At 42.1% G+C, this 10,339-nt stretch overlaps 1 protein-coding gene across 5 annotated transcripts in view; it reads left to right on the top strand.

The window, feature by feature from the left end:
- IRF2 (interferon regulatory factor 2) overlaps positions 1-10,339 on the top strand; it is a 45,326-nt gene that overhangs the window by 573 nt on the left and 34,414 nt on the right. The window contains exon 1 of one of the 5 annotated variants that reach the window (XM_020802749.3): positions 14-356. The exons of 3 other annotated variants lie outside the window; for them this stretch is intronic. The gene's annotated coding sequence lies outside the window, so the exon portion shown is untranslated. Of the gene's footprint in view, positions 1-13; positions 357-7,545; positions 10,072-10,339 lie in introns of those variants that run through there. One more of the 5 variants, XM_078393904.1, reaches the window with a different exon arrangement.

The raw sequence follows: 10,339 nt of genomic DNA, 5'->3' as shown, positions 1-10,339 counted from the left end.
TTCATCATTTGAAAGAGATAATGCGCTTTATTTATTTGTTTAAATGCATCGACACTCACAAGCCTGGCACGCTCGCATCTAGGAATATTAATAGTGGTTGGAAACCCAAATTAAAAGGCTGGGGCCGTTTTGCGGGTCATATGATTTTAGGCGCAGCTTCTGGAAAGAGAAAGCAGGTTTTTTAATTTCACTTTTGGATTTGCAGAGGCAGGGAAGGGATCGGCTGGAAGGACGGGTTTCTCATGCTCTGAAACATACACTGTTTGCTTCGAAAGGGGGGCGAGACGATGGAAAATGTCAGCAGCAGAAACAAAGGCGGGAGTGATTATATCTTCTCCCTCTTTAGCCTGGATGAGGTAGGAGTAGAGCTGGTTCGTGGCATGCAAAATCAGCGGGTTTTGGGGAACTACGAAATAACTGTCGGATTATCAGAGTCGAAATCTCGCCGGGTGAGCTAAAAAGAGCAGCTTTTCACCCCAGTGGAGGTTATGACAGAAGCAAACGGAGTTGCTGATCTGGACACTTGTTGTTTTCCATTCCGGGATCTGTTGGGCGATGCGGATGTTTATTTTTCGCAGCCGATTTTCTACCCGAGTGTGGAGTTGCTGTGACCGAGGGGGAACCCACCCCATTTTATAATTTGCTCTCGCTCGCTCTCAAAGGCGGTGTATACCAGTCTAGGGGGATTCAATTGCTCTTTTTCGCGTTCCTTCGCCCGTCCCTGACTTTGAACCCAGCTATGGCGTTATAAGGCCCCAGCGCAGTAGAAGGTGCTGCTGATCCGCCTGTCCGGGATTGGTATAGATTTGCATGGCTCTTCGTTTTACGCTGCAGGGAGATCGGGGCAGGCGCGGGGAGGGCGGAAGGAGCAGTAGGAGGAGAAGGTGGGCTCGGTGCCGTAGGGCGTCGTCGTCTGCCGCCTTTGCTTCGCTGCCTTTCCCCCCGCAGAGGCCTCGAGGCTCCTCTCCAAGCCTCCCTTACCCCCTCCCCAGAGCATGGGCGAGGGAACTAAACGAGGCAGGTAGCCCCTCGTGTCGGGGGTGGTTTGGACTGAATGTGGGGAGAAGAGTTGGCGACGGCCCCCTCCCCTCCCCTCCCCTCCCCGGCCAGTGGTGCTTTTTCCGACAACTAGGAGGGGGTCGCGAAAACCTCCAGTGCCGCTCCTTCCCATCCCCGCGCCGCGGCCTTGATGCCCCGCGAAAGAGGCTGTTACACAAGCCTGGCTCAGTCACTTCCTTTTTTTTCGCCGCGGCCGGGTCAAGGCGTGACGTAGCATCGCTGCTTAGCCAATCGGGAAGCGAGGACGCGGCCGTCGAGCGCGCCACTGGATGCTTTTGCCGCTCGTGCGGGGGAACACGGGGGGGGGAGGCGGGAGAGAGGAGAGGGAGGCCTGCCTGGATGTTGTTCCAGGAAACTAAAGGGAGCGCGAGCGCCAGCCCTCCTGCTTTCCCAGCAACCGGAAAGCATTAATTTGCTCCAGGGAGGAGGAGTGTGGAAGGGTTACCGGATCTCTCCGCTGAGGGAGAAGGCTTACCTGGGTAGACCTTCAGCCCCCTGCATGTAAAGGGCAACCAGAATGGGGAGGGGGGGTGTTCAGTGGAACCTGCACATTTCCCTCCCTCTTTTCCTTCCTTCCCCTCCGTGTGCATAAGCGTCAACACCTGTGAACACCTCCACGCCCTTGTGTTCTTGAGTTTGCATGCTTCCTCGTCAAAGGTTGATGTGACCGACGGGTTGCCATCAACTGCTCTACCACGGGTATGGTAGCTTTGTTGAACGTCAAGATTAGGCTGTGCCCAAACTAACGAATATTATCAGGCAAAAACAAAAGACATTTTTAAAAAGACAAAAAACGTGATACCTTAGTATCATGTATAATAGACTTAAGTATTGTATTTTAATACGGTATAAGCGTTCATGGACCTTCTCCCACTACTTTAGCCATATGAGGTGGAATACAGAGATCACGCAGTAAAACAATCATATCAGGGTCTAAGAGGCAGTGGTTTGTGGTTGCATTTCACACATATGTCTGTTTGGTATTCAGTTTTGAACTTCGGTTCTCTAAACATTCCCGCAAGAGACGCAAAAGCAGAGCGAGAGAGACCTTAAAGACTAACTGTATGCAGTAGTAACATGTTCAAAGAAAGTAGCAACATGTTTAAAGAAAACAAGAGAAACAATGTGTATTAATATGAGCAATGCCAGACTATACCTTTGAACCTTGTTGTGAAGGAAAGTAACAGTAGATGTGACTTAAGATGTGTCCATCATGTGTATAAATTCTAATCTCAGCTGTTTCTGTATTTGTGTTCTGCAGTATTTCCTTTCCAGAATATCAATTTTCATATCTTATGAAGAGTGCCCTGGTGGATTGGAGACATATTTCTGTGTATTTCTGTTTCTGATTTGATTTATGTCCATTCTTTTGCATAGAGATTGTCCTCTTTATCTTACGTAGAAACATTGCATTTATGTTTTAATACACATTGCTCCTGTTGTTTCTTTTATTCACGTTACTTTTTACTGTTCGTCTTTAAGGTCTCTCTCTCTCTCTCATTCTCATTCTCTCTCTCCTTTTGCGTGGTTTTTGTGTCTCCTGCTGGAATCATTACAGAACCAGATTTCAAAAGAACTGAACACCAAACAGAGGTCACAAAGCATTGCATGTGTGAAATGCAACCATAAACCACTGTTTTTAGACCCCAGCATAAATGTTTTACTGTGTGATCTCTGTATTCTCCATGTGTCTGAATAAGTGAGTGAAGAAGGTCTATGAAACCTACAATAAAATACAACAGTCAGTCTTTAAGGTGCCACAATGTTTTTGTCTTTTCTATTTTTCTTTTGTTTTTGCCTGATATGCTTGCAGCACAGATTAACATGGCTACCTCTTCTAAAACTGCAGTTATTTGAATCAGTGAGAGTTCAACTGAATGAAGTCTTGCAAGTTTGGGTCCACTGACATAAGGAAGATCTGTTCTTAATGCTTCTTCGGAACCCAAGGAACTGTGACTTTCTCGTCATTTGCTCCATGATCCTGTTAAATTTTATTTTCCCTACTTCTAAATTGTAGCAAACTGTCTTCAGTTGAGAGGCATTGGTTGCATAGATGTCTGGCACTTCTAATGTGTCGAAATTATGATTTTTAAAAATAGCAAACTGGGTCTCTAGTTTTTAATTTCACCCTGTCATTGAAAGCCATTGACTCTGCAATCCAGATATTCCAAACATTTTGGCTTCCCACAAGTACTTCTGGGTCTAAACATTGTCTCAGTGATTTGTATTGAAATACTAACTCCAGTTATGTATGACATGGCATTTCTTGGGGTAGAAACGTTGCTGAATCATAAAGTTGGAACGGACCTCAAAATAATATAAATAATAGCCAATTTAAAATACACTCTTGGGCATTTGGACAAAAATCCTTAAAGTGTCTCCATGTGCTATCTACTGTAAGATAACAGGAACTGCATTCTGCTACTTGCACACAATGTATCAGTGCTATCCACTTTACTTCTATAATTCTGAGGCACAGGATCTTGTTCATTGTTAAAATTGAGCATATGCCACTGATGGGAAGCCTGCGGCATGGTTTCCTCAAATACTGTATTATAAGATGACTTCTTCCACTATGGGTTAGGGCAAGGATCAGCAAAACACTAGACCTGAACCATCTGACCAATGGATATATTAATCACACCGTTCCAGCTGCTCTAGGTTCTCTAGGCCACGCTATCTGAACATGTCATAAGGCCTAGAAGCTTGCATTGCCTGGAGGGCAAATGGAATCTTATACTGTACATTGTTATTTGAATTGCAGAAGTAAAGCCTGACGGGCAATAAGTGTATGCATTTGGATAATGTGTCATAGTTCCATTCATACGCTAACCATGATGGAGACCTACATGTATGGCAATCCTTAGATACTTTTAAGTATTCTAGGTATAAGCATTAATGAAATGTGTCTTTAGCACTGTTTTCTTCCATTAATTGAGATCCAGATTAAGAACCATTGTATGAATGTCCCGCTAGAAACCTGGATGGACAGGAGAATCCTTGCCTGGCACATGAAAAATGGTAGAGAAGGTCTTAGATGGAACTCACTGAGCAGCGAATTTCAGTATCAGAGGGCAGCCATGAAAAAATATTATTGCAATGGTGGTTATGATCTGAGCTGTTGGGCACATTAAAAAAACATGCATTATGTTATTCCTATCCCTGCATTAACAAACTCAAGATTTTGTCAGATTTTGTTGCAAAATGCTACAAAATTATTATTATTATTTGTTGTTGCAGGTCTTGCAACAGAAATAAAAAAGAACTGATATACAGGAAATGTAATATAGAGTAAGAATGGCTGGGGAGATGCTCCGTTGTTTGAACCTCGAATTGTATGTGATTAGGATAAGCAATAGGTAGAAGTGTTTGTTTTGTAAATTATTCAGTAGTGCCATGCGAGTTAGCCAACACCTCCTGACTCACAAGAATTCATCCCTATCCTTCAGTGAGGTTAGATGTGGGTGGTTGTTTCCAGGTGTCTCTGTGTTTTGTGTCATCAGTCCGTGGATGTCTGGTGGTGCTAAATGAATTGGTTTCTGTCCTCTCGTTTGCATTTGCTGGTTTAACTTCCCTGCCTCATGAAGAGAAAATAATGTGTTAAGAAGGGTCTATCACATGGGTGATTAACCTTGGGCTCTCAATGTGTTACTGTACTCCATCTTTAATAAGCCATTGCTCAATAGTAGAATTTGGACCCAATAATAGCCACAGGCTCAGCATCTTTGCTCTGCTTTATTATGTTTTGCTTTCTTCTCTCTCTCTCTCTCTCTCTCTCTCTCTCTCTCTCTCTCTCACACACACACACACACACACACACACAGAGAGAGAGAGAGAGAGAGAGAGAGAGAGAGAGAGAGAGAGAGAGAGAGAGAGAGAGAGAGATGTGCATATCTGTCTGCCTATTTGATTAAAAGTCTATTCTTCCTGGTTATAGGTCACATAGTCAAATAAATGAGGAACATTTCATTTTGTCTTGCTGCTTTCTAGAGTGAGGCAGAGAATAGCCTGAGACTGAGTAAGGTGAGGATTGCAGTATAATACACTGGTTGAACAGACCTCTGTTCTGGGCCAGACCTAAAAGGTTGGGGCAATTTGTGTCAGGACATGATATGAAGTTGGGAGTAGATTCAAAACAATGGCTATTGTTTTAAGATGCATAAAGAAAGATAATGAAATTGGGAGGGGAAATCCCTTGTACTGAAGAAGGAAGTGAGAGGGTCTAGTGGTATATTTCTTGTTTGCTCAGCATACAGAGAGATTCATAGAGCCTTGCCTGATATGTGTAGATTAAGAAACGTTTTTGTGAAATTTAGTGAAATTTACTCTGAAGATGTGCGTAAGACTGTGTTTGTAGGAGTTCTTGCTTCCATTTACCATGAATTTGCCAATTGAAGTACTGATTGCCCCAAATATCTGCCTGTACAAACCAAATTCCATCCAGTATGATTTTTGTTGTGTATTAGCCTGCTGAGCTGCAATTTTAAAAATACTTGTAGCATCAAAACTGCATTGAACTCTGTTCTGCATTACAGGCACAAGTGCTTTTAAGAACACCGCCTGAGAGACTCATTGACATGTATGAGTCATTCTTCTAGTGTTAAAACAAGAACAAATTGTGCTTTAAACATTTTGCCAGCATTCTTTATAGTGAGGTACTCTACATAGCAATGTGTGTGTGTGTTTTTATACTTCCTACTGCTACAAGGCCCGAATGCTTTTGAAAAGCTCCTTACGAAAAGTTTTATTTTTTTGCTTTTGCCCTGAATGGGAATGAGATACATTTCTACCCAAGACATTCTGTGTGTGCAGGCTTTATGTGGAAAGGAAACTAACGGGTTATGGATTGAAGACACAAACTTCAGGCATGTCCCTAGTTTTGCTCAGTTTGCTTCTAAACTTATTTTCTTTGAATATTAAGGTTTTGTTGACATATCCTTATCATATTCTATGTCAAACAATCTCAGATTATGAAATAACAGTAAATGACGCAGATAACTTTTTTCATCATATTTCCATTAGGAATAGAAATAGCTTTTATAAATAACATTAGGAGCTCTTTATGTAAGGACTGAAGAATATGAGGAAAAAATACCTGTGGCCATTTGCACTACATGTGCTGAGTGCTGATGCCAATAAGTTTCTAGTGAGAAAGTGGAACTGTAATATGGGTAATAATGTCCCTATTTGAGCCACAGGAAATGGAATTGAACATATTGGTTATTCTAGTTCAGCTCTTTCATGTTGGAGTACGTTTTTGAAATTCATTTGTTCAGAAACCCTAAAAAGTATGCAGAGAGGTTGAACTGTCACCACACTGGTTTTAAATTTTGTCATTTCTGATGTATGTTTTGTGTCAGATATATTCTTTTGCTTGAAAATTTTGTTTAATTTCTGCCCTGCCCATCTAGTGGCAAACCACTACTCTGGGCAGTTTGCAGCAAAATAACAAAAATTAAGAACAAAATGTAAATTAAAGACAACATACAGAAAATAAAAACTCCGCCCCATAACACTATCTATCGTTAAAGGACCTTAACCTAACTCCCAATAAAGTGGCAATAGTAGTGTCAGTTAAATAATAAACAGAATCAGATAACTAAGTAGTTAATTAAATTAGATAGGGAGAAGGTTTTCAAAGGCCTGGGTAAAGAACATGTTTTTAAATATTTTCCAATCCATAGGAGGGTGGGAGCCAGAAACACTTTCACTGGTAGAGAATTCTACAGCAAGGTGACCACCACCGAGAAGGCCCAGTTCCTGGTTAGAAACTTCTGGGCTTCCCTTGGGATGCTCCCCCCCTTAACATCAAATACTGTATTGGGTGGTATGGGTGGGACAGAAGGTTGATCTGAGGCAGAGGTACTCTGCCAGATAGCAAAGGTTCCAAACCATTCAGGGCTTTGTCAAGTTGGAGACTACTGTGTCCCTCCAGATGTTCTTTGACTGTGCCCCTCATAGTTGCTCACCATTGTTTATACTAGCCATGACTGATAAGAGTTCTAGACCAGAAACTTCTGGAGTAACAGAGTTGCAATCCTCTTTTAGAAACAAGCTTGTGTTTGCTGAAGAGTGCAGTAGGACATTACTGCCAATTTATGGTATATATCAGAGGTTGTCAGCCCCCGGTCTGCAGCCCGATGCCGGTCCATGGCCTGAGCCAGACCAGGCCACGGAGACAGACCTCCCCCCCATGCACTCCACTCCCCACAGCTGCTTTGCGCGCACACACGTGTGCCAGCGTGAGCGCTCCCCCGCCCCTTCATGTACACGCCCTCCCTCCTTTGCACATGCACCTGAGAGTGCGCATGTGGGGTGCCCCGCCATCCTCAGAGGCTCAGCCGGTCCACGGTCCCAAAAAGGTTAGAACCACTGGTATATCACATTGAAATATTTTGTTGTAGTTGATGCTGTGTTTCTGTAACAGTGTTGCCAGTGTAGATGTGGAGACAAAGTTGGTATCTGTGTCTGGCATATGGGCTGGCTTTTGTATCAGTGTATAGTCTGTTACATATTATGCTGTTGCCAATAAGAATTCATTTGGGTACTTGTTGTAAGCCAAGGGAAGCCTGTTTATCACCCAAGGACAGTGAGGGAGAAGTGTCGTTGATGAGGGACACTCCTGATAATTAAATGTAGACAGTTTAGCTGGGTAGTACGAGTGACAATAAACAGTGTTCTGTAATTCTCCTGGTTCTGTCTTGTAGTTAATTAGTCCTGGTTTCCACCATAGTCTTATTGGTTGTTTCCCCCCCCCCTCACTTTATTGGGTTGGTATTGTCTGATTTCAATCCTTTAAGTTGTGAGTCTCTGATGAGCATGAAGAGCTATGGTTGTTTTGTAGGATTTGGTTGTGGATAACTGATTTGGTGTATTGCTTTGAATAGAAGCAGTCAGTAGATTTACATTATAAGATGATATTTTTATGTCTTTTATGTGTAACATTCATGAACCTGGTCTAGGTTGAGGTTCAGTGGTAGAATAAGAATTACTGAGGCTTTGGTAGAATTTTGTCAGGGCTCCACTAGTCCATATAATAGATATGTCTTAAGTATATCTCAGGTAGAAAAAATGGCTTTTGAGAACAGGTAAAGTTTTCTTCTAAGTCACTCATGAAGAAGTTTGCATATTGTGGGCCTATGGGAGTGCTATTGATCCGAACATATGAATATGTACCCATAAAGTGGTGTAGTGGATTGATTGAGTGAAGGCCTAGGCCTCAGGAGGTCTCAGTTTGAATCACTGCTCAGCCATGGAAACTCACTAGGAGTGTGAAACTGGTAAAAACGCTCCCTAAATATCAGTACACAATAATAGCAGCAACTGAGTGACAAGGTCTGTTGGCCAGTTGTACTGCAGCATCACCAATGATGCTATTCCTGACAATCCATCTTTCTGGAGAACGTCAGTGTAAAGACTCCTTACACATCATAATTCAAAGTGTCTCTGGATTATAAATGGGAAACTGGACATCCTATGTCTGTTGCCTTGGATTCCATAATGGAAGAAAGGTGGGCTGTATAAAGGTGATAAATAAAAGAAGTGAGTGTCAATCTAGTCTAATACTGTAGATTCTTCAGGCTGTGCTTGAAAGTCACCCTTTTCACCATATTTACTGATTGTGTGTTTTTAAATGGCCAATATCCCTTTCATTATTTATGTACACAGAACTCCAAATACAGAAACTACTATGGAGATCTGATAAGTGTTGGTTGTGAACCTGGCTGTGTGCAACCAGTACCTCATCAGATTGTCGTGGTGATTTCTACACTTGGACTTTTGTATCCATGTGCCTATCAGACAGAATACCGGCTCCTGTTTCTACATTTACATACTTTGGCTAGTATAATTGTAAAATTTCATTGAGCCTAAATTTCTTACTCCTACCCATTAGATGGATATTCCTTGTTGTCAAATCTAGTAGCTATATAACATACCTACTATACTAAATTGGCTTATTAGTGGTTCAAGTGTTATTTCCTATAAGACAATCTGCAGGGTCAAAATGCTACATTTATGATTGATGAGTAATACTAGGATATTTTTAAAGGAAGGGGTGTGCACTCTCCTATTTTTACTAAATAACACTATCGCCTTCATTGTATGCACAGCATGTAATGCTCAGATGAAGCAACCTATGTGTACAAAAATCTCCAGACAAGACACAAAGCAAAAAATGAAATGCTAATAGAATAAACTGCACTGCAGAACACCTGCTTAATCATAAGGAAGTTCTGCTCACCTTGTCAGCTAAATTCTCCTTCGTGGTTGTAAATATTTGCTTATTAAGTGGAAGATTACACATTAAGGTCTTTCCTCTGCCACACATGTAACAGTGGTGTTAAGCAGTTCAGTTTCTACTGTAGCACTTTATGCGACAGTTTGTACAACTCAATTCAGTAGAGCTTCGCTTAAGACAATATAATTATTCAGATTTGTGGTTTTACCTTCTAAGAAAACATGCTGCCTTAGACTTTTTAATCAGTTATTCAGTGGCAAATCAGCCACTGAATGAGATGTAAATCTCATTGATTCAGTCACTGTACTTTAGTTGAGACTAGAAGTTGGATTTAATCCTAATATCTTGTGCCCTGATTCTCTGACCTGTTGCATTAAATTGGTGAATTGGTCTAGAGAGAATACTAGGATGATAGGTTGACTATATGGTGGAGACTTCAGAGAATCTCACGTTCATGTGTTCCTTCTTCCCCTTTACAATGGTGCCTCGCTTAACGTTACCTCGTTAAACGACGAATCCGCTTGACGATTTAGGTTTTGCGATAGCTTTTGCGATCGCAAAACGATGTTCTAATGGGAAAACCCGCTTTACGATGATCGGTTCCCTGCTTCGGGAACCGATTTTTCGCTTTACAACGATCAAAACAGCTAATCGTCGGGTTTCCAAAATGGCTGCCCACTGTGCAAAATGGCTCCCCGTTTTTAGGACGGATTTTTCGCTATACAGGAAGCAGAAAATGGCCGCCCTATGGAGGATCTTCACTGGACGAGCAGGTATTTCGTCCATTGGAATGCATTGAACAGTTTCCAATGCATTTCAGTGGGTTTTTTTATTTCACTTGATGACGATTTCACTCTACAGCAATTTTGCTGGAAAAGATTAACGTCGTCAAGCGAGGCACCACTGCAGTTGGTGTCTCTCTTTCTGGATTTCATGCAGTTTAGTTTGCCATGTCATCCAAACTAGCAAAATGTGACTTGCATTTGCCCTGGGACCCAGGAGCAGATCCCAGTTTACAATCCTGGTTTGTGGTGCATGTCC

This window comes from Pogona vitticeps, chromosome 5 (genome assembly GCF_051106095.1).
Source record: "Pogona vitticeps strain Pit_001003342236 chromosome 5, PviZW2.1, whole genome shotgun sequence".
Lineage (NCBI taxonomy): Eukaryota > Metazoa > Chordata > Lepidosauria > Squamata > Agamidae > Pogona > Pogona vitticeps.
This window is presented reverse-complemented; position numbering and strand designations above follow the sequence as displayed.